Source organism: Rhinolophus hipposideros (assembly GCF_964194185.1).
Source record: "Rhinolophus hipposideros genome assembly, chromosome: 13".
Lineage (NCBI taxonomy): Eukaryota > Metazoa > Chordata > Mammalia > Chiroptera > Rhinolophidae > Rhinolophus > Rhinolophus hipposideros.
In genome coordinates, this window is record NC_138059.1 from 53,361,333 (window position 1) to 53,388,912 (window position 27,580).

The 27,580-nt window shown below is 41.6% G+C and overlaps 1 protein-coding gene across 3 annotated transcripts in view; it reads left to right on the plus strand.

Annotated features, from left to right (window-relative positions):
* The first annotated feature begins 19,638 nt into the window (after positions 1–19,638).
* Positions 19,639–27,580, plus strand: part of LYN (LYN proto-oncogene, Src family tyrosine kinase) — a 118,202-nt gene continuing 110,260 nt past the window's right edge. Inside the window, exons 1-2 of one of the 3 annotated variants that reach the window (XM_081070927.1) lie at positions 19,670–19,957; positions 20,751–20,962. The gene's annotated coding sequence lies outside the window, so the exon portion shown is untranslated. Of the gene's footprint in view, positions 19,958–20,750; positions 20,963–27,580 lie in introns of all 3 variants that reach the window. The other 2 variants (XM_081070926.1, XM_081070925.1) reach the window with 2 other exon arrangements.

Here is a 27,580-nt window from a genome sequence, read left to right on the forward strand (position 1 = left end):
TGTGTTCACCACCCTGAGTCAGTTCTCTTTCCATCACCATATGTTTGACAACCCTATCTTTTAATGGTAACATTTCATCCATTTACATTTAAAGTAGTTGTTGATAGATATGTAGTTATTGCCATTTTATTATTTATATTTTTTTTACCTTTTTTTTTTCCTCTTAAAGAAGTCCTTGTAAGATTCCTTGTAATTCTGATTTGATGTTGATGAACTTTTTTAGTTTTTCCTCATCTGGGAAGCTCTTTACCTGTCTTTCGATTCTAAATGACAGCTTTGTTGGGTAGAGTAATCATGGTTGTAGGTCCTTGTTTTCATTCCTTTGAATATTTTGTGCCAATCCCTTCTCTCCTGCAAAGTTTCTGCTGAGGAATCAACTGACATTCTTATGGGAACTCCTTTGTTGGTAAGTAACTGCTTTCCTTTTGATGCTTTTAAGATTTTCTCTTTGTCTTTAACCTTTGGCATTTTAATTATGATGTGTCTTGGTGTGAGCATCTTTGGGTTCATCTTGTTTTAGACTCTCTGTGCTTCCTGGGCTTGTAAGTCTATTTCCTTTGTCACATTATGGAAGTTTTTTGTCATTTTTTTCAAATATGTTTTACATTCCTTCCTCTTTCTCTTCTGGTACCCCAACGATGTGAATGTTGGTATGCTTGATGTTATCCCAGAAACCCCTTAAACTATCCTCATTTTTTTGAATTCTTTTTTTCTTTTTGTTGTTCTGTTGGGTGTTTTCTTCTATGTTGTCTTCTAAATTGTTGATTCTATCTTCTGCTTCATCTAATCTACAGCTGGTTTCCTCTAATATATTCTTCATTTCAGTTATTGTATTCTTCATTTCTGACCAGTTCTTTTTTTATGTTTTCTATCTCCATTTGGATGCTTCCTGCCTCTGTTGAAGTTCTCATTGAGATCATTGAGCAATCAGTGTTTTGAATTCTGCATCTGGTAGATTGCTTGTCTCCATTTTGTTGAGTTATTTTTCTGAGCTTTGTTGTATTCTTTTAATTGGCACATGTTTCTTTGTCTTCCTATTTTGGCTGCCCCCCTGTGTTTGTTTCTATGTATTCCAGTCTTAGTCTTAGTAGGGATGCTATGTCTTCCAGTCTTAGTAGAGGCCTTATGTAGTAACAATGCTGTGGGGCTCATGGTGCTATCTTCCCTGTCACCTGAGCTGGGTACTCTATGTGTGTCCCTTGTGTGGGCTGTGTGTGCCCTCTGGTTGTAGTTGAGATTTTGTTGCTGTTTGTACGTTAATGGGAGAGATTGACCCTCAGGCTGATTGTTTATGAGAACTGGCCCCGACTGCAGTGGAGTTGCTGTTGCCTAGGGGCTGACCCTACAGAGCTGCATTCGCTTTAGCAAGGCTCTGGTGCCTGCCCAGTCTGCCCTTTGGGTGTGTTGTGCCTGGAGGCAGCCAGGTGATACTCCAGCTGGGTCCAAAACTGACCACTGGGCATGCCAGCCTTGGGGCCTCCTGGGAGGGGCCCCACGGTAAGCCAAGTTCAGCCACAGCCTGTGCCCTGCCTGAGGTCACCAGGCATGCGCCAGAAAGGAATCTTCAGATGGCTGCTTCCTGTGCTGGGCTTGGAGGGGCCTAGAGAGGCCAGGCCATGAACCGAGGTTGGTTGTGGCTAGTGCCGGGCTTAGGGCTGCTCAGCCAGAGGTAGAGGACACTCTGAAGCCAGATTTTGGTTGTCTGGGTTTTGCGAACTTTTGAGAGATTTTAGGAAAGTTCACAGCATGAGAGCCAAAGCTGGCCGTTTATATGGAAAAGCGCGGGAAGAAACTTAGATGGACCTGAAATTTGGGTGGGGTAGAGTCTCAGGATATCAGTGAGAACAAATGGTGTTAGCCAAGTTGATGGAGACTCAGATAGGGCTGCTGCCTGTGTCTGCACTCCAGGAGGGCAAAGGGCTCAACAAAGAAACAATGGCTTCCACCAGTTCCTCTGTCCAAGAGAAAGCTGTTCCTCCAGCCTTTGTCCTAAATCCAGACCACTCAGTTCCTCCCTGTAGGTTTCTGGTGATTTTTGAGCAGGTCCTCCAGTGCTGAAACTCAGAGTCAGTGAGTCCATCAGTGAGTAAGTTTATTGCCTGAGACTGCAGCTGCCATAGTCTCACTTAACAACTATCTCCACTGGTTTCCACAGCCAGAAGCCTGGGGACTTGTCTTCGTGATGCTGGAATCCTAGGCTGGGGAGCCTGGTGTGGGGCTGGGACCCCTTGCTCCTCCAGGAGGACTTCAGCCGAGACATTCTTTCCAAATTTTAACTACCACATGGGTGTGGGACCAGCCTGTTCCATGTTTGCTCCTCCTACCAGTCTCAAGATGGCTTTATCTGTATGTCCTTAGTTATATGGCTTCACTTTAGCTAAGTTTCAGATGGTTCTCAATAATGGTTGTTCTGAAGTTTAGTTGTAATTTTGATATGGTCATGAGAGGAGGTAAGCACAGCATTTACCTACTCTGCCATCTTGACTAGATCTCCATTTTTATTTTTTTTTTGAGTGCTTTCTTGTTTCTGTCTCAACAAGATGTTCCAACCTCATAACCTCATCTTGTACTTTACTTACCTTGCCCCAGCCCTGGAACTGAATATTTTCCCAAGGAATCCTATTTCTTTTTTTTTAAGAGGAGAATGTTATTTAGGAGTCAAGATATAGGTACTGGGTGTATTCACTTTTATTGGGATAGTGCTGTTCCCAGGCCGTCTTGGTGAGCAGAACTAGGGAATGAAAGGATGCACTTGTATGCATATGCATACACACACACGCACACACACACACACCACACAATTTATATTTATTTCTCTGTCTATATCTCCTTAACATGTTATTCAATCATTGGAAAAGGATATAATAGGAGAGATGTTGCCACTTGGTTTGGGATCCTGAGAGTTTGGTTCTTTCCTGGTTTTTGTTTATTTATTGTGTGGTTGGTGTACTAGTTTGCTAGGGCTATCATACCAAAATACCCCAAATTGGGTGGCTTAAACAACATAAATTTATTTTCTCACAGTTATGGAGTCTAGAAGTCTGAGAACAAGGTGTCAGCTGGGTTGGTTTCTCCTGAGACTTCTTTCCTTGGATTGTAGATGGGCTGTTGTCTCCCTGTGTTCTCACATGGTCTTCTCTTGGTCTGTGTGTTATGTCCTAACCTCTTCTTATAAAGACACCAGTTATACCAGAATAGGACCCATTCATATGACCTCATATTAACTTAACTACCTTTTTAAAGGCCTAGTCTCTAAATACAGTCACATTCTCAGGTACTGAAGGTTAGAACTTCAACATATGAGTTGGGGTGAGGATGGCGGTGGATAAAACTCAACCAGTAACAGTTGATTTACCTGAAAAATTAATGTGCAATTTGGCACATCAAGAGATATCAGGTTTAAGCAAAACTAATAAATAATCATCCAGATTTTTTTTAGTGTATGTGCTGCCGAAGAGAGCACAATCATCCAGATTTTTAAAAGAAACAAGTAAGATCATAATTCCCTCCCCTTTCGTGGGGAATTTGGTGGGGAGTCCCAGTCTAAATTGTGCAATGGGCCAATTCTGTCTTCAGTTCATGGCCTCCTTCACTTTTAGGCCATTCCCATAAGCCTGTGGAGGTCTAGTCTTCATAATACCTATAATACAGTTATATTCAATTTATGTTAATTTCCTGAAAAATGTCCTTTTAGAATTTTTTAATATATTAAAAATGCATTATTTAAAATTGACCCTCAAGGTAAATGAAAACAATATTCAGAAATTTCTACTTCTCAAAAATTTTATTCTTCATTTCACAGTATTGTCATTTTTTTAACATCTAATCTGGATGGGAACAGAAACAAATTTCTTCTTCATTCATTTTCATCTCACTTTTTTTCCCCAAATTAGTATTCATTACTCTGAAACTTGCCAGAAACATAGAATGTTATTTTTAGAAAAAAAATAATTTCATTTATAAAGAATTTTAACCTTGATTTTATGGTTAATAAGATATTTTTTCCTTTTCTTCCTAGTCTCACTTTTCTCTTTCATGTGGCACAATGTTTGAAAAAGACCAGAGAATATTCCTTTCCACTTTGGTTTCAGTTTTCTAATAATGCAGCTTTGGGGTAGAGAATGTTATATAAGGTCACTGAAGCGGCTTATTGTCTTAAGATGTCGCCATGCTCACTTGCATTTTATTTTATTTTATTTTTTTGAAGAAGTGAAATTCTCTCTATTTGCAGGTGGTATGTTTTTTTAATTCTCACTTGCGTTTTATGCTAGATAATATGAGTGTGTTATTTGATCTCCCTGTTCTTAAAGGTAACTTATGTTTGTCCTGAGGAATTTCCACCATATTTCTCTGCATAGGCTTGGTTGAACAAGCTCAGGGAGTGGCAGTGTGCAGTGTAGGCACTCAGGCTTCCACTGGGACACTTGGGGCAAGACTTTTGATCTCACAGAGATTCAGTTTGCTCTGCTATAAAAGGGGAGTAATAACCACTGTCAGTGCACCTAAGACACATCAAATATTCAATGATAAGTTAGTGTTGAATAAATGTGAGAATTACCAAAAAAAAATAATTTGTGAATATACTTTAGCACATTGCCTAAAGGATACAAAACCTTCTTTAAAAATGCTTATTAGCCCAGGAGAAAAACCAAGAGAAAAGGCAGCAGGAAAAGAGAAATAAGTAGTGTTTTATTATTCCTATTTATAGATATATAGGATGAATGATTAAGTAATGGGTGTAAGAAATTAAGTTAAAAATTAGAGGAACTACAATCCATTTCCTTTGGACAAACCATCCCATATATTTATACTGACATGGTAAATTACAGAAACCATCATACTTTCCTTTTACTACATTTTGCGCACTGGACTAAAACCCAGTCTTCAAGTCCTTCGTCTTGGAAATGCATTTGCAGTTCCTCCTGAACCTCAGTGAGTCAGTAATTCCTCCCGGCCGTCACAGTAAGAAGCAGTTTCGGGGAACACACTCACCTGGGATGGCCAGCGTGTGACTTCCTTCATGAATACAAAATAAAAATGCACTGTATTTTCTTCCCAGGTATTGTTCTCTTTCCCTTCATCAGCTCCTCAAATCTGAGTTATGTTAAGAGTTTTAGAAAGACTTTGAAAGGTCAAAAACAAAACAGTTTCTGTTTCTCTACCCAAGCAAAGCTTTCCTTGCATTTCCTTGAATTTTCTTCTTCCTCTTCTGCCTCTTCCCCTTCTTTTTTCATATTATCTATTGAGAATTTCTCATGAGCTCAATTCTTTTTGGCTATTGTCTCATTTAATCTTCACATGAGACATACGAAAACTTGTTCTTTCCATTTTAAAAACCAGAAATGAGGTTTGGTGAATTCAATAACTTTCCCAAGTTTGAGCTCTAGCTGAGGGATAGCTGAGCCCCTTCCCTGCCAGATGTGACCACTCAGACGCAGATCAACAGTCTCCATCCCACCTTCACCTCTCACTTCCCAACCCCCACCATCAAATTCCAACTCCTCAATCCTTAAGACCCAGCACAAAGGCAGTCATTCCCTAAAGCATCTTTGTATCATTTTTCCTCTAATGTGGTCAGTGACTCCACCAGTCGTTAAATGAAGTTGCAATTCCTTACCTGAGTATTTCAGACCACACAATCTGGCCTCAACCCATCTTGTCTTCTTTATTTTCTAATCTTCTCATAACCCCTCCCATGGCTGACCCATTTTTCAAAACTTCTTCCCCAGGTATTTCTCTCTCTCTCTCTCTCTCTCTACACACACACACACACACACACACACACACACACACACACACACCTGTACATAGATACATGTCTGCATGTACACAAAGCTGTAAACACACATACAAAACACCACATATATATCCTTGCATAGCTATACCCCTGCATAAACACACACATCCTTGCATAGCCACATTCCTGCATAAACACAACACACTCCCACATACACATTTTTACCCATACACTCCCCTGAGTACAAACACGCATTCTACACACAAATGTTTTTACACATACTCACACCCTGCACACACACACATGTATACATACACACACCCCTACACACCTACAAATACCATTCCTATACACAAACCCCTAAATATATAACACACCTAAACACGCATATACACCCTATACACACATGCACAACCAGGCCGATATCTGAATATGGATGAAAAATGGAAGAAACTAGGGCTATATTTTATCATTTAATAATTCCAATGATGAGACTGAGAGAAATTGTCTTTCTTTGTTAAATCTTTGTTATTAAATAATATGATTTGTCAATAAATGTATACTGAGAGGAAAAAGATCATTTCTTTCTGAAATGATCTTTCATTTCAGGTAATGTAATTGAGAAATTTTTGTGCAGAGACATTTTAGGCAACCTAAATAAGACAGTGTAAATAATTGCAATTTACAGAAGAGGATGAAGAAGACACCTTTGTGCCTTCATTTTGTGTATCTTTGTTTTGCTTTTTAAAGGATTATGGAGCTGAGAGCATGGAATTTGTTTTGCTTCATCACAATGAGAAAGTTGCTATCCCTTTTTATGTGAAGCTGCTGTTCTTATTCTTATTCTTATTATTTGATTACCTGTGAGTTGTTGCAATGCATCATTTTTGCGTCGCTGAAGGCTAAAGTGTTTTGTTTTTTTCAGTTGAGCAAGTGTATCCTAGCTTTGCAAAAACAACGATAAAACAGAGAGATTCAATCAAGAGATGTCTTCCTCATACAATTTATTAGCAACAACTTAAGAAGGGAGAACTACTAGAATTTGGGGAGTTCAGATATTAGGCTTGACTTGTTGCTTATATGATCTGAGTTGTCGTCACCTACATGTCTAAGTTAAATTTCTTTTACTTCAAAAAGAATTATAGTAGATACCTTTGTATTAGGAAAAATATAGCTTGCTATCCTCAAATCTATGTGTTTGATATTTATGAGGAGAAAAGTACCATGCACAATAAAACCATTTCCGATCTGTCAAGTTTTATAGTGAGTCATGGGTCTGTCTAACCAGATAAATGTAACAGGACATCCTGTAGTCACTGTGCAGTTTTTCCAATGCTTCTAATTTTTTCTTCTTTCTCTTTTTTGGGCTTTGCATGAGATACAAAGGCAATCAAATTGTAACCAAATACTAAAATATGCTATAATTATAGTTGCAATTGTGTACAAAAAAAAGAGAATTGTAAAGACATTATTGGAGGAGGACTCTATCTAATAACATCCCTGCAAAATAGATTTCTATTTTAGAGCACAAATCCGCTTTCTATTGAGTTTTTTCCTTCTACACTCTCCTCTCCCCTCATTCTTACCCTTGCCATGTGCTTGGTTTTGGCTATTATTTTTTGCTTTTACTAGGAAATAAGGAACATCTCTGAAAGGCTACAGGATGTACATTTTTGTTTTGGTAACATGCTATTTCATACCCAGGTCCCCATATCTACTTTGAAATGATTTTATATTTCTTCCCAAAAGATTGGTGAAAGAAGTATCAGGTTAAGTAGACAGCAGCATACTGTTCCACTAATTAAATTGTTGAGGATTCATGGAAGTACAACAAAAGTCAGTGAACCTGTATAAAAAAGATGAACAATTAAGAAACTCATAAATTATTATTTAGGTTTTACTGAAAAAACATAATTCATGGTTTCTTTAGCTAATAATAATGACCTATAGTAAACATTAACAAATTAAGTTGTGTTTGGTTTTCACAAATGTTCTCAAATTTCTAAGCATTGTATATCACACCAAGAAGTTATAATCCAACTCAAGTTAAAACAGAGCTCATTATAACCCAAAGGATAAACATGTAATTAACTGAACTTGTGACTCAATTCAACTGTAGTTATTAATATATTTACACAAAGGCAATGCATGACTTTGATAATTATTCCTTCATGCCATATACTGGCAGTGTTGTATTGGGCAAGTTACTTTAGCCTCTCTAAGCTTTACTTCCCTCGTCTGCAACATAGGGACTAACAATACCTATGGCAAATCATGGTTTAGAAAAGTAAATAAAACATCATATAGCAAGTACATAATGAAAACGAAGCAAATGTGTGTGCGGGGGGAGGGGATAGAATGATCACAAGCTCAGGAGTCAAAAAGTCTGTGTTCCCTCCTCAAACCACCGATTTACTAGTTTAATATCAGACAAGGATTGTCTCTTTTCTGTCCCTCAATTTCCTTATAGTGAGATGAAACAAGAATAAGCACGTGAAGCCCCCAGTACACACTCCTGTCTTGCCTGGCTCTCTGATTCTTTAGCTCTGACATTAAAGTGAAAATAAATAAATAAATAAATTAATTAATTAATTAATTAAAATTAAAATAAAAACAGTGGATTTTTATTGGGGAGAGAAAATAAGTAGTGCCATTACCATATAGAGATGACTTCATCTATATATGAAGAATATATAAGAAGTCTTAAAGTCTGTAAGAAGAAGGGCAGTATTCCCCAAGATAGAGCATAGTTTTATACATATGATGCATATATTAAAAATAGATGACATCTAAGAGGTTTTGTGTGGCAAATGTGAAAAAATCAAGTACAAAAAGAGTCAATAATAGTTATAGTTTTCATTTGTATTTTATCATTAACCCTATAGCTAGTTTATTAACCAATTCAACATCATTTATGTTAGCTAGGCCACTGTTTCTTGATTAGTGCAGTGCAGGTGTATAAGATTATATATAAATTCATGGAAAAACTGGAAACAGAATCCAGTTTTTAGAAAGCTCATCACATCTTTGAATTTCCCTACTGCTCGACAGAAGTTCTCTGACAATGACTGTCTTGGATGGTAGGCAAATCCATCCTAAATACTGCAGCTGCTTCCAATAGGGCCTTTGGGGGTGGGTGGGGGTAGAGGCAGTATTTCTTATTCCTGTTTCCGGATTTATGTCACACATATGTCATAACACAGGCCATACATATACAGATGTGTGTGTTTTGTATGTATTTTGTACACACACACACATACACAAGTACAGCCTCTTCAACTTCAGTTAAGAAATTGTCCCAAAATTGGATTTTGTATTTCTCAATCTATGTTTAGCCTGAGATATTTGATTACTATAGCTTTATTATTAGTTCTCAATCATTTCCTGAGCCCATTTCTTCGGAGCCTCTTTCTCTTAGGGTTAAACCAGGTCTTGCCAGAAGAATAAGTAAAAATTGACAAATGATCTCTCACGGCTATTTGCACTCTATCAGGAAGGTGTCTTTTCAGCTATGCACTTTAGCAGTATTCTAAATTTTCAGCTTCAGATCTCAAAATGTTCACAAAGGAACTTTAGAAGATTTAGTGTTGGGTTCTAGTCCCTGTAAGGTTTTCTTTTCCATTTAACAGAAACATCTAGTTGGACTGGTTTATAAAAGTCCATAATAGTTGGTGAAGGTTTAAGTTCCTTAATACTAACAATCTTCTTACCTATTCTTTTGTAGGCAGGTGCCCCTCAAACGGTTTTTCTTGTTGAAATGAAAAGCTGCTTTTGATTGGCATAAGCAAAATTGTTGCTTTACACTGTTCAATTAATTGCTCCAGGTCACAATGAATTATTTTCTTAGATAAAACACACTGAACTGGTAATGAAAGTGTTCAGAGTCAATCTTAATGTCAGAAGCATAGCATCTGAAACATGGAAGTTACTATAGATGCCATGCAGATCGACCTCTAAGTTTAAAACTGAGGAAACCAAGGTTTCAGAGTTAATAAATGGTGGTGCTAGGGTTGAAACTGAGACCTTATAATTCCTATATAATGTTCTTTCTACCAGAAAAAGGTGGTTTTTATTGCCAGCTGACATCCGAGAGAACTTAGGGTTTATTCATACATAAAAGCATAAAATTATTTTGTTCATAAAATTAATTGTAATACATTGAAAAATGAAGTCATCTAACAAACACTCATTGAGCATCTTCTTGTGCCTGGCAGTGGGCTGGGCACAGGAATATAAAGGTGAGTAAAACACTGTCCTCGACTTAAAGGAGCTCCGGGTCCTCCTGGACCTGCCAGTGGAACACTGACTTGGCATGTGGCCGTCTGTCATCTGCATGTGAGGCAAAGAATGGACTGATGAGGTGGGCCATCCTTAAACAATGGCAGAGAGACCAGTGGGATATACCCTGGTTCTGCCTCAGAACAGTTGAATTCCAGCTCCCCACTTACTAGTTATGTGACCCTGAGCAAGTCTCTTAGTTTCTCTTTATCACACTTCTATCATCTGTAGAATGAGGGCCAGAGTAGCCATGTCAGTGGGGTTTTCAGGGCTAACTGACATAATACATGTAATGTACTTTGAACAACACCTAGCACTCAATAAATTGTTGAAAAACAGGGGTGGAAATCACATCTATCCTCTCCACCTCAAAGATTTTTTTGTAAGAGTAAATGAATTAATGCATTCTAAAATAACTTTCAAAATATTATTATACTTATTTTACCACAATATTATCACAACTACCATCTTACTTCTTGTTTCTTTCCAGCTCAAGCATTCCAACTGCTTAAAGAAAATCCATCTGTGTGCCCCCAACCACCCTCCAAAAAATATAAAGACCAGAGTAAGAGGTAGGATATAATTATGTAGCAAAAAATATATATTTTTCTAGGGCTACCACAAACTGGTAGCTTAAACAACAGAAATTTAGTGTCTCCTAGTTCTGGAGGCCAGAAGTCCAAGATCAAAGTATTGGAAGGTCAGTTCCTTCTGAGGCTATGAGAAAGAATCTGTTCCCTGCCTCTCTCCTATCCTCTGGTGACTTTCTAGCAATATTTGGCATTCCTTGGCTTATAGATGCATCACTTTGATGTCTGCCTTCCTCTTTATGCAGCATTCTCCCTCTGTGCAGGCAAGTCTATCCGTGTCCAAATTTTCATTTTTTTTTAATAAGGACAGGGTCATATTGAATTAGGGCCCACCCTACATGACCTCTCTTAACTGTATCATCTGCAGAGATTCTGTTTCCAAATAGGGTTACATCCACAGGTACTGGAGATTAGGACTTCAACATCTTTTGGGAGGACAAAATTCAACCCATACCAATGACTAATAGTAGGTTTATCCCATAAAGCAAAGCAAAATGTTGCTTCTATGGGTTCCAGCACAATAGTAGCCTTTTATACCATACTAACTCCTCGATCGGCAGACCCAGTCTTGCTCCCTCAGTTCCTGCTACTTATGTGCACTGTGCTTAGTACTGAGAGTAACAACAACAAACAAAAAGCAAAATAAAAGGAACAGGCCTGGTTCTACCTTCAGCAGTTCACTATCTGGTGTAGGAGCTCTATGTAGATAAATAATAATACTAAAATAAAGGTATAAAGTGACAAGCGTCGACAGGAACTAGAGGTAACTTTCCATAGAATTTCAAAAGAGTAACAACGCTTGTTTGATAAGGTAGAATTTGAACTAGTCCTTGAAGGATGGATAAGAATTGGCCACATGAAAATGGAGGGAAAGAAGGTATGTGAAAATGAAGACACAAAGCTATCTGTCAGGGTGTCCTAAGCCACATACAAATATCCTCAATATTCTGTGTATTCAAAGTATTAGTTGGCCTTCTGTTCCTCCTTCCACCTCTTCTCCCACCTCATGCCATCACTCCTTTATACATAGGTTAGGAAAACCAGATCACTTTACTGCTTTCACAGTACTTGTGTGAGCTAGATATGACTTACTCTATAGATGGCCAAACAGAGTCAAATTGAGTATAATTTACCCAGTAATCACAGAAGAGCCTCTTCTAATATTCTTGGGTCATGTAAATGAGCGATTCAGGTTCAAAATCTTACTAGTTCAGTCAAAACTCTCCCATTGGGTAGTAAGGTAAATGAATATATAGTCTTAAATTCTAACTTTATTAACGTGACTTTTTCGTCTTGTAATTTTGAATCCTACATGTAGTTAGATTGAGGAATCCCTAAGTAAACCAAATATTATATCTCATAGGCAGTTGTATTTTTAGGACAGCAGAATTATCAGAGCTTAACAATAACTAATCAAAATAAACAGGACTTCCGAGGAACAGCACACATAAACTATTTAGATCAACAGAAAGACACACCCAGAGTCGAAAAAAACCATAAACCTACCCTGGAATGAATTCTACCTTTAGAGGATGGTTGAGATTGTACTGAGTGACCTATAAGAACACTTTGCATTTTTTGGACTTTTCTGGAGGTGGAGGTAATAATGAAAAATGACTACCACGAAGCCATTGAGGTCTCCCCTAACACTTTGACTGGACACAAGATGTCATTAGCTTGTTGGTCTGAATGCTTTGTGAAGACAGGCAAATGAGGTTCATACTAAAGCACACCAACATTTCTTCACATATACTTAGAATCCATACATTCCTCTGAAATACTTCTGGTCTTATAGCAATGGTGGCCATGTATGTACAAGAAGTGGTAATAACCAAATAATGTTATCAAGCTGGCTCTACAGAGAACTGGAGGGATTCAGCTGATGCCTCCTACCAGGGCAAAACACAGAAGTAGCATGTGAGGCTAAATTCTTTCAAAGGCAATGTCGGCTGAGAAACAACATCCAAGATGGTGACCAAACCAAACGTATACAGACATACATAAAAATGATACAACATTTGTCAATGCAAATAAAGAATGTTACCAGAATATAAAATCATCATCAGCTTTACATAAACATCCTCATCTGCCTATGTCTTCATCCCCCAGCTAAGTGCTTTCTTGGAATTGAATTCAGCACGCCCTCTTGCTCCTGGCCCGTAGGAGGTACTCAGTGAATGAAAACATGGGTTAACCAAAGGAGTTGGTAGACAAATGAGAGGTGATGGCATTAACCACAACTGACAGGGCCTCTGACAGTTCATCATGAAAGGTTATGATGGACAGTTCTATCAACACAGTGATGTAAAGCTTCGGGAAAGAAGCTGAGCTTGTTTTCATACCGGGAAAGCAGTGCAGACATCTACGTCTGTGCATCACTTTTATGCTCACGATGTTAATTATTTTGCGGTCATGTCTATGACAGGGCCCAAGGCAGCAGCACAGTCTCAGGGGACTCTGCCACCATGCCCAGCTAGCACCATACAGCAGCAGGAGGTCTCCAGTAACATGAGCAACTGTGTTTTCTCTTTGATAGCCGGTCCCAAGTGCATCTGTCTGCACACTCATCACCTGGGCCTACGAGTTTGGACACACAGACACTTTAGTATCTTCCTGGAGATCAATGGCAACATCACTGTGCTACATGGAGCCTCTGAGACTGGCTTCAACTCAAAGTCCCCAAACCAATTTGACCATGAAAACTTTTCCCATGTAACAGCTATTAATATTTAATCAACATTTTGAGAAATTCTGCTTTGTGGTGATTTGTGCATAAATAATATTTTATGAAAATTAGTAACATTTTTCTGTAACCTGAGAGTTTTTATGCTTTCCCTTTTTTATTGATTAATTCCCTGGTATCTATAACTATTTGTGCTAAAGTCATTCCTTTTGGCTGGCAACACAGGTTTGATTTTTTTAATACTTACCACTTTACCCACACATACGCATATGTACATGCCACTCTCTTAACCACGGAGGTCCTGAGTGGTGGGGCCCTGGGTGAGATTTCCAGGCATGGGATGGAAGAGCCCACTGTGAGAGCAGAAATGAGCCTCTGGCATGTGCAGTGGAGAAGAGATGGAGGGGGAATGGATGGAAAGGGGACAGCCCTGTCTCTAAGAAGGGGAAGAACCTCTGCTAAGGTCAGACCCCAGGCCCTAAGCTGGAAGAAGCAAGTGAGCCTGGCTGGAGGTCTTTACCCACAGTTCTGGGACCAGAATCCAGTCCACGGGGCCACCTTTATCCCAGACACACTCACAGTCCCATGGTACCTAAATACCTCAGGCAGCCTTTGCTTTCTGGAAGGTGAGGAAGAGGACAGCTTAAAAAAAGATGGAGTAAAAATAACATACCAGGAGAGCCTGGAAGCGCTGCAGGTGAGCGTTCACTGGTCCATACTTCATCTGCTTCCGTGTCTGCAGCCTAGCCCACTTGAGGAGGACGCCTGCCCAGTTCCTGAAATTGGGGTTGACAACCTCTGCCCACCCTTTGAGGTGATTAGTAGCACTGCATCTTCCAGAAGGAATTAAGTTATACAGACAACTTTCAAGATCAATGTCTGCAGGAGTCATCCCTGGACTCCCAGAGCAAACAGGCCAAGTTTGCCCTGGTGAGGGAGGTGTCATTTTCTGAAACCCCTTCCTACCCAGCACCTCCCTCAGGCTCCAGCTCCTACCTCCAGAGTTCACTGACTTACTTCCCCCAAAGCCCATCTCCCTGCATGATGTCCTGGGCAACACATGACTCCTTGCCCCTCTGCCTTCCTCCAACTGCCATAGTCTTAATGTACTTCACTTTAGTGATACTCCTGCCAGAAATGCATAGCCTGAATCTAATTATGAGGAAATATTACATAAACCCCAATTGAGGGAATTCTACAAAATAACTCACCTGTACTTAAAAAAGAAAGTCAATGCTGTGAAGCACAAAAAAGACTGAGGGACTCTTCTAAATTAAGGGGAGACTAAGGAGACATAAAAAGTAAATGCAAAGCATGACATGGGATGTTCTTTTGCTATAAAGTATATATTTGGGACAATTGCTAATATTTGAATATGGTTTGTAGATTAATTAATAGTGTTGTAATGTTAGTTTCATGATAAGGGAATGTCTCTGTTTTTAGGAAATATACACAGAAGTATTTAGGGGTAAAGGGACATCATGTCTGGAAGTTACTCTCAAACAACTTTATAGATAGAACACAAATATGGTTAAATGTTAACAGTTGGAGAATCTGGTTGAAGGATATCTGGTAACTCTGCTATTTTTGGAACTTTTTTCTAAGTTTGATATTACGTCAAAATGAAAAGCTGAGGTCCTAGATACCTTCAGAGCAGCTAGAAAACAGATTTGGCACCTCTAGAATTAGAACTGGGGGCAGGGCAGATACTAAGGTCCTGAGACCAGCTTGATTTGAGGGTCTGGGCATCCTCACTGAAGATCCGAAGGTAGGGAAGGAGGGGGATGTGGCACTGAGGCCTCCTTCCTCAGAAAGGAAACAGAAATGAAGTCATAAGCAATTCTCCCTCTTACCTTCTAGACACTCCCCAGTAGGCCCCAGAACCCCCAATCTGACTACATGAGACAATAATTTTATGCCTAGTTTTACACTGTGGTCTAATTACCATGTAGCACCATTTTGTGTATCACTGAGGGACACATTAACTTTGCTATAAATTTGATAAGATTCCAATCCTAATTATGTTACGGGAGTTATGACCATTATAATTTGGCTCGGTTTTTAACATTTCTTGTTCAGGTAGCATGGATATTCCTTTATAACGTGAAAGAATTGAGAAGGCCCTGGCCTACATTTAGCCCTGTTTGCTTTCAGGCACTAAATGTGTGCTGTTTCTGTGATGTACCGGGCTGAGAAGCCCCAACTTTGTAGAAGGTGTTGCAAACTAAGGGGACAAGCTCCAGCTTTGATGTCAGTCAATCAGACAGAAAGGGGCTCAAATCCAGCAGGAGCCACTTCAGCAAGGTGAATTTGAGCAAGTCCCCTACCCCTTTGGAGACCATTTTCGTGTCTATCAAATGTAGAAAATAAAACCTGGTTGGTGTGAGGATTGAGTGGAGGCTTCAACATAACACGACCTGTCCAGTTTCTGGGAGGTCGTTCTGACAGAAAGCTTCAGAAACCAGCCTCTTCCCAAGGAACTCTGGATGAACCAGCACTCTTGCTTCCCTCTGTGAAACTCCGCTCGATCCCTCCAGCAAAATGAACCCTCTCCTCTTGGCAACACTTTACATACTTTTCCAAAAGCCAGTGGTTTTCATGTCAATTTGTGCCTGCTACTATAAACAGGCAATTTAATTAAATAGAAACTTAAAAGATATGAGTAAAGATGTTATTGCTATGTAAACTAAGTTGAATATTTGAAAACAGTCACAGGTAAATAATGGTAAAAGCAAATAATTCTGCTGCATTAGGTGTGGGTAAGGTAGCTGAGAAGATAAGAGACTGAGTGAGTGACATGGCTTTGCAGGCCTTTCTTCTGCTTCCACAAAGATATAATTAGAAATCAGAGATGAGTTTTCATGGGTGTCTTTTAGGTAAGAAAGGTGACACAGAAACATCAAGCAGGGGTCTCATGCTCAGAGGCAACACCCTGGCATTACACAAGAGATTGGCAGTAATTGAATATACTTTAGGTTAAAGTACAAGTAAAATGTCTAAAGCACATTTATATCATTTTTATGATTTCCCCCACTTTAAACAATGGTTTTGATTCATCAGGCCCAAGTGTGCCAGATGAGAGTCCTTCTAGTGTATTTTATTGGAATGCTGGTGATGGGTAGAAACCCATTTGTTTGGCAAACATGTCCCATATTCTCCCAGGATGTTTGGTTGGGATGCTTTCATAGTGGCTCCCAATCCTGGCTGTTTATTGGAACCACCCAGGGAGCTTTAAAGCTTCTGATTATTAGGTCCCCTTTTCTCCCACCCCCACCAACTATGATTTAATTATCTGGGTAGGACCTGGGCAGGTGAGTCTCATGTGCCACTGCTCTGTATTATGTGCTACTTGGGCCTCAGAAACCAGGTTTGCAGCCATGTTTGTAAGAGTCAGATGGAGAGTCTTAGACTCTACTCTTCCCCTTCCTGCAAGGCCAACCAGGAGGCTTGTGCAGACAGTCCAAAAGAGTCCCTGCGTTGGACTGAGGAGTCTGAAACCCAGAAGGGCAGCTCCCAGAAGACTGGAAGGGGCACCAGGAACAGTCCATAGCTTAGCAGTAGGATGGGCTGCAGATCAGACGGCAGGGTGGGTATGCTGGTGTGCAAGAGTGCACCAGGAGTGACCAGTCTCAGCTGCAAGTGCCATGGTCAGGGGTGTGCTGATGAAAGCCTGTGTTGAAGGAGAATTTCCTTGAGGTCAGAGATTTCATGTCTCTTCCAGTGAATGATGGTGTGTTCTTATCACAGTCAATTCTCGTTATTTGCAGTAGTTACGATCTATAAAGTTACCACAAACAATGAATTAGCTAACATCAAAACATTGTTCCTGGGACGAATACAGGGTTGGGTTGCTGTGAGTCTCTCTGGCCACCATATTTTCATCAATTGATTTATAGATGACCTTGTTTTATGTGTGAATCTGCTGAAAGACACCTTATTTAATATATATTGTTGACTCACTAACATTGAACTCACAGCCAACAGCACCATAACTCACACCTGAACGAAGCTTCTCTAACACACATATTTCCTCCACAAGACACATCAAAGCCTTCTTGCGCTTAGGACACTAGACAGCACTTCAGCACTACACTTGAAGGTAGTGAAACATTGGAATCACAAACAAAAAGCACAGAAATGAAAAAACATGACACTACACAGACCACACAAAAGATGCATGTTTATAGTATAAGAGCTAAAACAAGAAGGCAGGGCATCGCCTTGTTTGACGTTGGCTGGGAGTGTGAACGCAGAGAGATTCAAATTTTCACTGCTGTGCTCACGTCCACAAATGACTATGAAGTGCTGTGAGTACTGGTTTTGGGGTTACAGATACATTTTAGTGAGTAGGTAAATTTGCAAATGCGGAATCTGAATCTGAAAAAACTAAGAATAGATTGTATGTAGTTGAAGCCATTTTCATTCCTCCCTCCTTCTGTCCTCCTTGTTTTTACATCCCTCACCTTCTGCAAAGCCTGCTTCCCCTGTCAAGGGGTCTTTGTTGATTTGCAACCTGCCTCTGATCATTCCATTCTGTGCTCAATTCTTAATAGAGAAGACTGTTGAGACAACTCAGTCCAACAATCAAGAACCAATCCATCAACGCTAACGAAGTATTTTAAAGCACCTAAGAAGACTTGAGAGATACAATGGGAAAAGGGTAAATGTAAGAAGCAATGCCTTCCAAAGAGGGATTTACTATTTACCAGTAGTTGAGAGAAAGTTAACATGTGAAACCAAGGCAGACAATGTTAAAAAGTACCTAAGTCTGGTTTAAAATGAATGTTGCCCACTGTAAGCGCTCTAGATAAATTAAGTGACGAACTTAGCTAGGATGCTTTTGTGTGAGGACTTAGAAATGGAGATGAGTGAAAGCCCAGCTCTGCCTGATGATGCTTTGTTCCTTACTCCTGGAGACATTTTACCAAAACCCACAGGTCATTCCAGATGGATTAACCAACACCAAATATTTTGTTTCCCATTCTTTATTGCCAACATACTTTTAGTAGGATCTTAAGGACTCACTGGTAATAGTAAATATTTAATTTAGGGCCAATGTACTTGAGAGGTCAACCTGATGAAAACTCCAGGAAATGGGACTTAGGCAGTGAATTACTCCATAGAATCTGTGACAGATTTCACTCACACAAAATCAACACCTTCCAACAGGCAACCTACTCCCTCCTCTTCAGCAGGAAACTAACCACTACATACCAGTGGACATCATAGGTATAAACTATCTTGCTTTTTAATTTTTTTCATTTAAGGCAGTAGTTTGCAAACCTTCTATTCTCTTACCAGTAACGAATGACTGATTTATGGGATTTTGTTTCAAGGTGGCCGACCTTGCTGCTGGACTGTGGCTGTAGTCTCCTCAGGTGGGGCCAGCCTCTTAAGAACATTGTTAATAAAAGGTAATTGGTCTGAAGTGCTTAGCGCTGTATCTGGCACCCAAGAGTCCCTATGTAAGTGTTTGCTATTATTAACACAAAGACCACATCTTCTACAGGGTTCTGTTTATTTCCTTGTAAATTCCACAGTGTAGTGCAATGCTGGGATCCCAGTGAACGGAATCTTGCTTAGAACAAGTGCGCATCCACCGTGACTGAGACTAATATTATGCCTTGGATTTGTAAGTGTCATCTACTGACTTGGAACACGCACTTAAAGATGCAGTCATTCTTTCAACAAACACTGTGTTTGGCACCTGTCTTGTGCCAAACACAGTGTTACATGTGGAGATGTGGAGACAGTAGGAATAAAAAGCTAGCAACCATTAATGTGTGTTACACACAGTGTGAGCCCATCCTCCCGGTAACCCTGCGAGGTAGGCATCCATTTTCCCAGGAGGAAATCTAAGTTTTGAGGAACTGAGTAGTTGCCAGACCATTTAACTCCGGAGCCCCCTGCCTCCCATCAATACTCTGAACACCTCCCGTGTACACCCACCCTTAAGGAGCTTCCTCTGCACTCATTAAGAACTCAATGAAGCACCAACTCAACACATCTCATCCTACCTGTAAAGAACTCCAAATGTTGGGGGATCAGAGCACACCCCGTCTCCTGTCAGGGACACCTCACTTCCTAACACCTTGAGAACTAGGTTGGAAGAGAAGGAAAGAAGAAGCGAGAAGTTTCGTCTGTGCCAAGACTCCAGAGGGTCTCCCTGGAAGACCCTTCTGTCATCTCTACAGCAGAATGTTGGGCCCGAAGCGGCTCCGCTCACTGCGACGCCAGGTTTCTTTGCCTTCAAAGCTCGGCGCGACGGCCACACCAAAGATCCAAACCTTGGGCAGGGTCCAAACGGTCACTTCCCCGCCCCCTGGGCGCAGTATGCAAATCCGAGCACCAGGAAGTAGCTGGGACCTCTCGGCCGAGCCCAGCGACAGCCAGTTCCTCTCCCGCCGCGCCCGGCCGCCCGCTCGCTCTCGGCCGTGGCGCCTCCGGGACCGACGCGCTGCAGCCTCCAGCTCGTGTCAGGCGGGGCGTCCGCGTCACCCCGGGCCCCTAGCCTGCAGACCCCGCCGCTCGGCCTCGGTTCCCGACCCGCAGCCCCACTCCACGCGAGCCCTGCTGGGCCGCCCCGTCGCGCCCCGGGCTCTGAACTCAAGTCACCGTGGAGCGCCGCCGCCGCCGCCCCCTTCGCCCCGCTACTTTCACCGCGAGCTGGTGAGTCTCAAGCACCGGGAGCGCGGGCTCCAGGGCGGACCCGGCGGAGTCCGCCGCTGTGCCGCTGGCCGGAGTGTCGGGCGCGAGGCAGGCCCTGGGCCAGGGCCGGGGTCGGCGCGGACCGCGGGAACGTGGGACGCGCTTCCCTTCCTGCCCGCCCGGCGCTCGGCCGGGAGGTGAGGGCACCCAGATGCCTTCGGCCTGTGGGTGACCCGGCTGGGAGGGGCGAGGACGCGGGGGCGGCCAGCTCAGCAGGTGTCTCCTCCGGGGAGCCGCGCAGGGGTGTGGTGGGAGAGCGGGCGCGCGGGCGGGCACACCTCGCGGCCCTCTTGCGCGGACCCCAGGGCCGCATGCTGTCCCCACTCGGCCACTCCCAGAGCGTCACAGGGAAGCCCCTCTCCACGCAGAGTGGGCGCGGCAGGGATTCTGGCCGGGACCCTGGTGGGGACTCCTCGGGTTGCACAGTCTGGGCTTCCCGTGGGGCCCTGGGTCCCCAGAGGAGAGGAGTGGGGCTCAGTCGCGGCCCTCTCCCAGACCCGCGGGCAGTTGCCCTCCTCCGGAGCCCTGGCAGCAGCGTGACGTCGAGGGGGTGCGGCGGAGGCTGGTCCTCACCCTCCCGCTGAGCCAGGCGCCTCTCGGCCTGCAGAGCGGCAGTCCCGTGCCGCGGTCCGCCTGGAGGAAGCGAGAGTTATTTTAAGAATTCAGGGGTGCCTTTCTTTTGCCTTGGGGGAAGGGTGTAAGCGTCACTTCCCACTGTCCTGCGTTATCTTGGCCGACTTGTGATGTCTTCTAGACGCTGTACAGCCAGCGTGGTTCTGTGGTCATGTCTCCAACGTGTGTGTGTTACTCCAAACCCACCCAACTACTTTGCCATCTCAGAAACCCCGAGTGGAATGGAGGCCTTACAATTTCCTACTTGAGTGTGAACCTCGGCTTGTGATTGAAATACCCTGTTTGGGTTTCCTCATCTTTGGGAGAACCGGTCTACCTCCTGTGCTATTTATTGTAGGTATTTAATGAATGGCGCTGTTATTTATTGCAAATAATTCTGTCCATTAAAAAAAAAAAACAAAACACAAGGCTCCCTGGTTCTTTGCAATTTGATGATTTTAAACCTAAGACTATCTGTCTGATTTAGCCACCTGTCCTTATTAGTAAATCTGCTTAATAAATATACCAGTGTTTTGCTGTCCCAAAGCAGGGCCCAGGAGTCTGGCTCACCCTAAGACTAGCTAATAAGGATGTCTGACTTACTTGTGATTTATTGGCTGCCCTCAGCTGGCTGTAGGATTCAGGAAGGCAGGCAACACCTGAAGTAGTGCCACCAGGAGTAGGCACCGACAGAATACAGGCACTTCTTAAGTACTCAAAGTCCTTCCAGTAAGTGAGCTCTGCTGGCAAATGGTGGGATTCAGGTAGTCCCTGGTTTTCACTTGGAGGTAAAGAGGTAAATGTCTTAAGACTTGAAGAACTTTAATTTCATCGCAAGAGGCTTTTGATAATAGGGCCTTTTTAAATGCAGAGTGGGACAACCCTGTTCTTGAGGGAAGGTTAGAAGTCCCCAAAGTAAGGGAAGAGAACACAGAAGCCAGGAAACCTGAGGTAGGGTCTGTTCTACCATTTACCAGAGCTATGATTTGGGATAAGTTACTTGGGCCATTTATTTAGCCAAGGGTTCCTTCATAGAAGTAATCAGAGTTATATTATGAATTGCCAATGTGTGTATACTACGATGAAAGCTCCATGACTACAGCTTTGTCTGTTTTGTCTGAAATGCTAGCCCCGGTGCCTCTCACATAGTTGAGATTACTTGGAAGAAGGAATGAAGTCTGGCCCTATGCAAGGCAGAAGGAAGGCTTAGGACTGGTTCCTAAGGCATTTGAAGCCTACCGGTCCTCTGTCCTGGTTTCTAAAGCGGGGATTTGAGGGACTTTTTGGACTGTTAAGTTATCTCAGAGCCAGCTCTAAGTGGGAAGCTCCACTCAGGACTGGTTACTCTGCTGTATTACCTGGAGAAGGGCCTTGATTTGGAGTATAAGATATAGCCTGCAAAAGTAGTTTGGCAACCCAAAAGACCCACTTTATCTTAGAGTCATTGGTGTAGCAAAGATATGTGGAGAATTTGTGATATCCCCCCTGTATTCTTTTAGTAGAAAAGTAGACTAGCAGTTTTGCAAATCAATGATTTTCAAAGACTTTTAGTTCCACTATATTTGTATTCAAAAATAAATCACCAAAACATCTGAGATGCGAGTTGGTTCAAATGAATATATGGAATTGTCATTTAAAACTATTAAAACATACATCCATAAACAAACCTGGACTAGTTTTAAATCTGTGTAAATAAGAATAAGTGTGTGGACATCCACAGCATGGAATATTGTTACAGCTCCCTGGCACTGCTGATCTCAATGTCTTCAGGCATAGATAGTGTTACCATTGAAAGGTCACGGCAAAGACAATCATTAGTTGGGACGTTGATCAATGTCAGTCACACCTCTCTTCCTTTGGGCTCTTCTTGACAATGATGGTGATAGCACCTTTGCTTGCTTACCCAGGGCTCTGAAGACTTCCTGAGCTCTGATTTCATTTGAACTTCTCATGGCCCCTCAGGGTAGGCAGAGACAGATATTAAAAAAGAGGTTTGGTGGCATGTTCAAGGTCATAGACCTAGTTAAGTGGCACCATTGGGTGGAGTAGGTATATTTTCTGGCTCCAGCTTTAGAATTTCTTTTTCTTTTCTGACTTTGGACCTGTAGTGGGTATTTAAATTACTTAAAACCAAAGAAATTAATTTACCATTTAATACACATTTTAAAAACAGAGAACCACAAGGTAATTTCCTTCCACCACTTATTAATTGTCTGAACTAAGTGACTAACTGCCCAGGACATAAGGCACTTAAGCGGCACTGGGGAGATGGGCTTCTCTGCCTCTCTGTACTACTGCCTGCTACGTGGGAGGGGGGATCTCTGGTAACTGCCAAGGCGATAGTGTACTGGCTGCGGTCAGAGCAGCCCTAGTGACTGCCTACGGGGCTATCAGGTGCTTATTGATTAATACAGAAGTACTCACCTTCCACCTCTGCTGGAAGTGCCTCCCCATGAACTCAGTGAACCTCCTTCTGTGGTTGTTGTATCAGTGAGAGCATCATCCAAGGTGAAAATATAAAGCAAGGAAACAGAACCCACAGGATGCGCATTAAAACATGCACCCCATTTACTAAGTCCCTGCTATGAGTAAGATGCGGTTGGTTCTAAGCCCACACTCCAACAATAGATAGACAGTGCCTTCATCTTTTAAGATTGGTAATGAAGAGAAGGACATGGAGGAGGAACCTGGTTTAGGGTTTTTTTTCTTTTGCCTAATTTTCTGATACTTAAAATGTGAAATGTTCACTTGATCATCATTTCTAAAATTTATTTTGAGTAAGTTCCCATTTGGAAGGAGAAGCCCAAGTGTAGAAAATAGTATGGAAATCTGCCAACTGAGGAATTAGTTTTTGGAATAGGCCAGTTGAAAGTCTGGACCCTTCTTTTAAACAGCTGTGGCTTAAGTTAGCTGGAAGGACTCTCGTAATTTAGAAGAGCAAGTTTAAACTATTATTTGGGATGATGTGTTTAAAAGATTCATTCATGCTGAAAAGTTAGTTGCAGTGGCTTATAATGGCCTTTGTTCCTCATTCGTGGGCATTTTCTGCAGTCTTGTTCTGTATTTAACTTTCCCTTAGTACTGAATAAGCTCTCAACATTCATTATTTGCCACAAAACTATTTCTTGAAAGTTATATTTACAATCAGGATATAGTTTTCATTTGTATAGAACTCTTTCAAAGTGTTGATTATTTAACTGTGCTTTATAACCCTCAGCTATTTCCAGTCTCCCTTCTCTAGCTCCCCTCTTCAACTCTTTCCCCAACATCTTACAAAGCCTTCAAATCATGAATTGACATGATTGGAGTTGATCTTTTAAGGAAAAAGATGTTTGGTTAGTCTCATGGTAACTCTGTTCATTTTTCATAATGCTAAGAAATATAAATGATGTTCCATAAAATTACACGAATGGGGATGTATTTACAGAATCTAGCTGAATGGGTGTTTCTTAATGCTCTAGGCTGTGCTCTTGTTGAACTGTAGAACCCTGGAAAGAAGGTTTCATTCATGTAGCTCAGAGGGTCTCCTAAGTTTGTCTCATTTGCTTTTTATGATTCATACTCAGATACTCATTATACTCAGATAATGTCAAATATTGCCGGGCCTACCAGCATTCCCACCTTTCTGTGAACATCTATGGTCACTCTCACTGCTCTTTATTGACCATAATCCATGCTGGTATGCTCTTTGCCAATTGGAAGCTCCTCCCCACATCTCCTTCCTCTGTCTATTGGTTCATTATCTGCTTGGGACCTTAACGATTCTTTGGGCCCGCTTTTTGACGCTGATGAGAGTACACTGTGAGATTGGAATGATGGGTCTGGACTCATTCTGCCTCCAACTGAGGCAGAGCAATGATGTCTTCTTGGTGTTTGGGCCTTCTGGGTGCCTCCACTCTTTCAGAAATGTTAACCCCCATGGGGGGTCAGGGGAACACAGAAGCTTATTTCAGAGACATCAGGAGAGGGAGGACCACTTCTGCTTTCCACGGGGAAGCTGTGTCATGGAGAACAGAAATGTACCAGGAGGCCTGAGAGAGGAGGCCCCAGGGAGGAGGAGACAGGCAAGGAAGTGATACTTCCTCCTGCTTCAAAGGCCCCAAGCCTGGTCATTTTCTTGCAGCCCCACCTTCCTTACCACCCAACACTACTTTTTCCTCAGGGCTCTTTCTACCACCTTCTGCTCCGTTTATTTTTAGTTTGCCCTTTCAGTTTGCCCTTGAGACAGGGGCGGGTGGGGGAATGGAGAGGGGGAGAGAGAAGAGGAATGAATCTAGTCATCAGTGTAGAGCCTTCTCTGGCAAAGCCTGTGGTGGCCATGCTTGAGATTTCAGCAACAGAAAGATGTACGTTTTGAAATTCCTCATCAGGGAAACCGTTACGAAACTCTAAGTAGATGTTTGGAAATCCTTTAGTGCTTAGGCAACATAAAAATGTCTTAATCCTAACTACAGTGGTTCAGTGATATTTTTTTAAGTTACTTGAGGTATTGCTTCTGGTTAAATTTTTGGGATAGAGCAGTGGCTTTCAAACTTCTTTGACCACAACCCATATCAAGAAACATATTTGACCTCGTGCCTGAATGCATATCTTTCTGTATGCAAAAAAACGAAAAAGAAAGAAAAAGAAAAGAAAAGAAAAGGTGAAAGAGCTCCTCCTCCTAGGTGGTTGGGGAATGTGATTCAGAGCAGACTTTTTGAGACCAGGTTGGTGAGATGATCAGAATTTAAAAGGCTCAGAGGCGGGCCCAGCAAGCGCCAGCCCAAGAGGGAGGTTTATTAAACAAATACAAATTAAGATACATCCATACAATGGAATGCCTTATAAATATCTTTAAAAATCATATTAAATTACTCTTACTAATGTGAAAGATGTTTTTAAAAAGCTAAACACTGGGGGGCGGCCAGATCGCTCAGTTGGCTAGAGCACGAGCTCTCAACAACAAAGTTGCCGGATCAAATCCTGCATGGGATGGTGGGCTGCTCCCCCTGCAACTAAAGAATGAAAATGGCAACTGGACTTGGAGCTGAGCTGTGCCCTCCACAACTAGATGGAAGGACAATGACTTGGAGCTGATGGGCCCTGGAGAAACATACTGTTCCCCAATATTCCCCAATAAAATTTAAAACAAAATAAAATAAAATATACATTTGATGTACAAATAATGTGAAGGGTATAAAAAAATAGCTGAATACAAACTGACAGGTAATATATGATACCATTTCTGAAATAACATTCAGAGGTGGGACACACAATCTGTAAGCTATGCATATCCATATTTTTTTATACTAAAGTTTTAATAGTGATTCTGAGGGATGGGTGAGTGCTGGCTTATTTTTTGTACATCTTTTTTTTTTTTTTTTAAAGAGCACCACTTATATGACTTTAAAACGTGACTGCAGAGGGAAGGTAGGAGCATCAGGAAACTGAGGCAAAAGTGGCCATTATCACGTTTATGTGGTTATCGAGGTAAGCAGACCCACTCCTGGAGGACCTAATGCGCTAAGAGTGAGGTACATAGAGATACTGTTTTCTTAAAGAAGGGTCCGCTTTGGTGTTTCGTTATATTTAGTATTGAGTTTAGCAAACCTGTCTTGATTACCCACTGTTAGTCAAGCACAGTGTCAGAGCTGGGGCACAAATGTGCGGATGTTGGTGGCAATTCCGAAGTGAGGGGGCCGTGTGAACCATGGAAGAAGCCGTGTGAAAAAGGACGGATGAAGTCGGCGCAAGGGGTCATTTAGAGGCTTTGGAACTCGGTGTGGTGAGTGGTCTGTCAGAAGGCGTGGAGGACTGTGGTTTGAGTGCGGAGGACCCTTGTCCGGAACTAAAGGTTGGATTTTTATCGCGTGAACAAAGGCGAATCATTGAAGCATTTTCTTGGGAAGCCGATTTTTCCCCCCCATCACAACTTCTTGCTAAACTCTTTCATAAACAGGTATTGATGATGTTGCCAAACAATGAGGAGACATTGAACATTGAACACGCATTCACTGCTTTGAGTAGGTGGATGGTTAACTGAGGGACTAACGGACTTCCACACAGATTGATCGGGGGCTAAAAAGTAAAATTTATTGCTGAACCTTGCAGTCCCTAGCGAGTAGGTACTTGATAACTACCCCAAATGGTGATGCTCTTGCCCAAACTTTTATCTAAATCTTCTTTATGATGGCAACACTACTGAAGAAATAAGGAATGTGAAGTTCAGGGCTAAGTCTCTGTGGCATTTATCAATATTTTCCACTTGATTTAAAAGAAGAATATGTTGTACAGTAGCAGCTTGGTGTAGGGGTTGTGCTTTTTATATATAAATTAGCTTATTAAAAGCATCACCATAATTAGTGGCAATACTTGGCATTCAAAATGGTATAATTTGCCAATTATGCAAGTAACTACCTTGCATAATCAGATTTAGTATATTGAATATCTACTGTGTCCAGTGTCGGTTATTAATGATAAAGACTATTAATAAATTAATTGTTAACACTATTAATAAAATTAATGAATTATTAATGACATTAATAAATTAGTAATCTTATTAATTTTAAATTCGAGGGGAGATCATACAATATGGTGGAAAGAAAATAGGCTTCCACGTTAGATCTGCATCCCTACGTAGGCTCCAGCGCTCGTGACTTTAGGCAAGTTACTTATTCTTACCATTTTTTCATTTATAAAATGATGATAATAACACCCGCTTCTTAGGTTTGTGGTGGTGGTTAATAGAGCTAATACGTAATCTCATAATATTGTTTCTGGAAAACAGTAGGCACACAATAAAAGGGAGCTGCGTTTACTACCAGGCTTCCCACTTACAGGGGAGGAACTCTATTCATTCCTTCCATCAACAAACATATACAGTTGACCCTTTAACAACACGGGTTAGAACTATGCGGATCCACTTATTCGGGGATTAGTAGTATTTTTGATCCGCGGTTAAGGATCCAAGGATAGGGAGGGCGGACTACATAC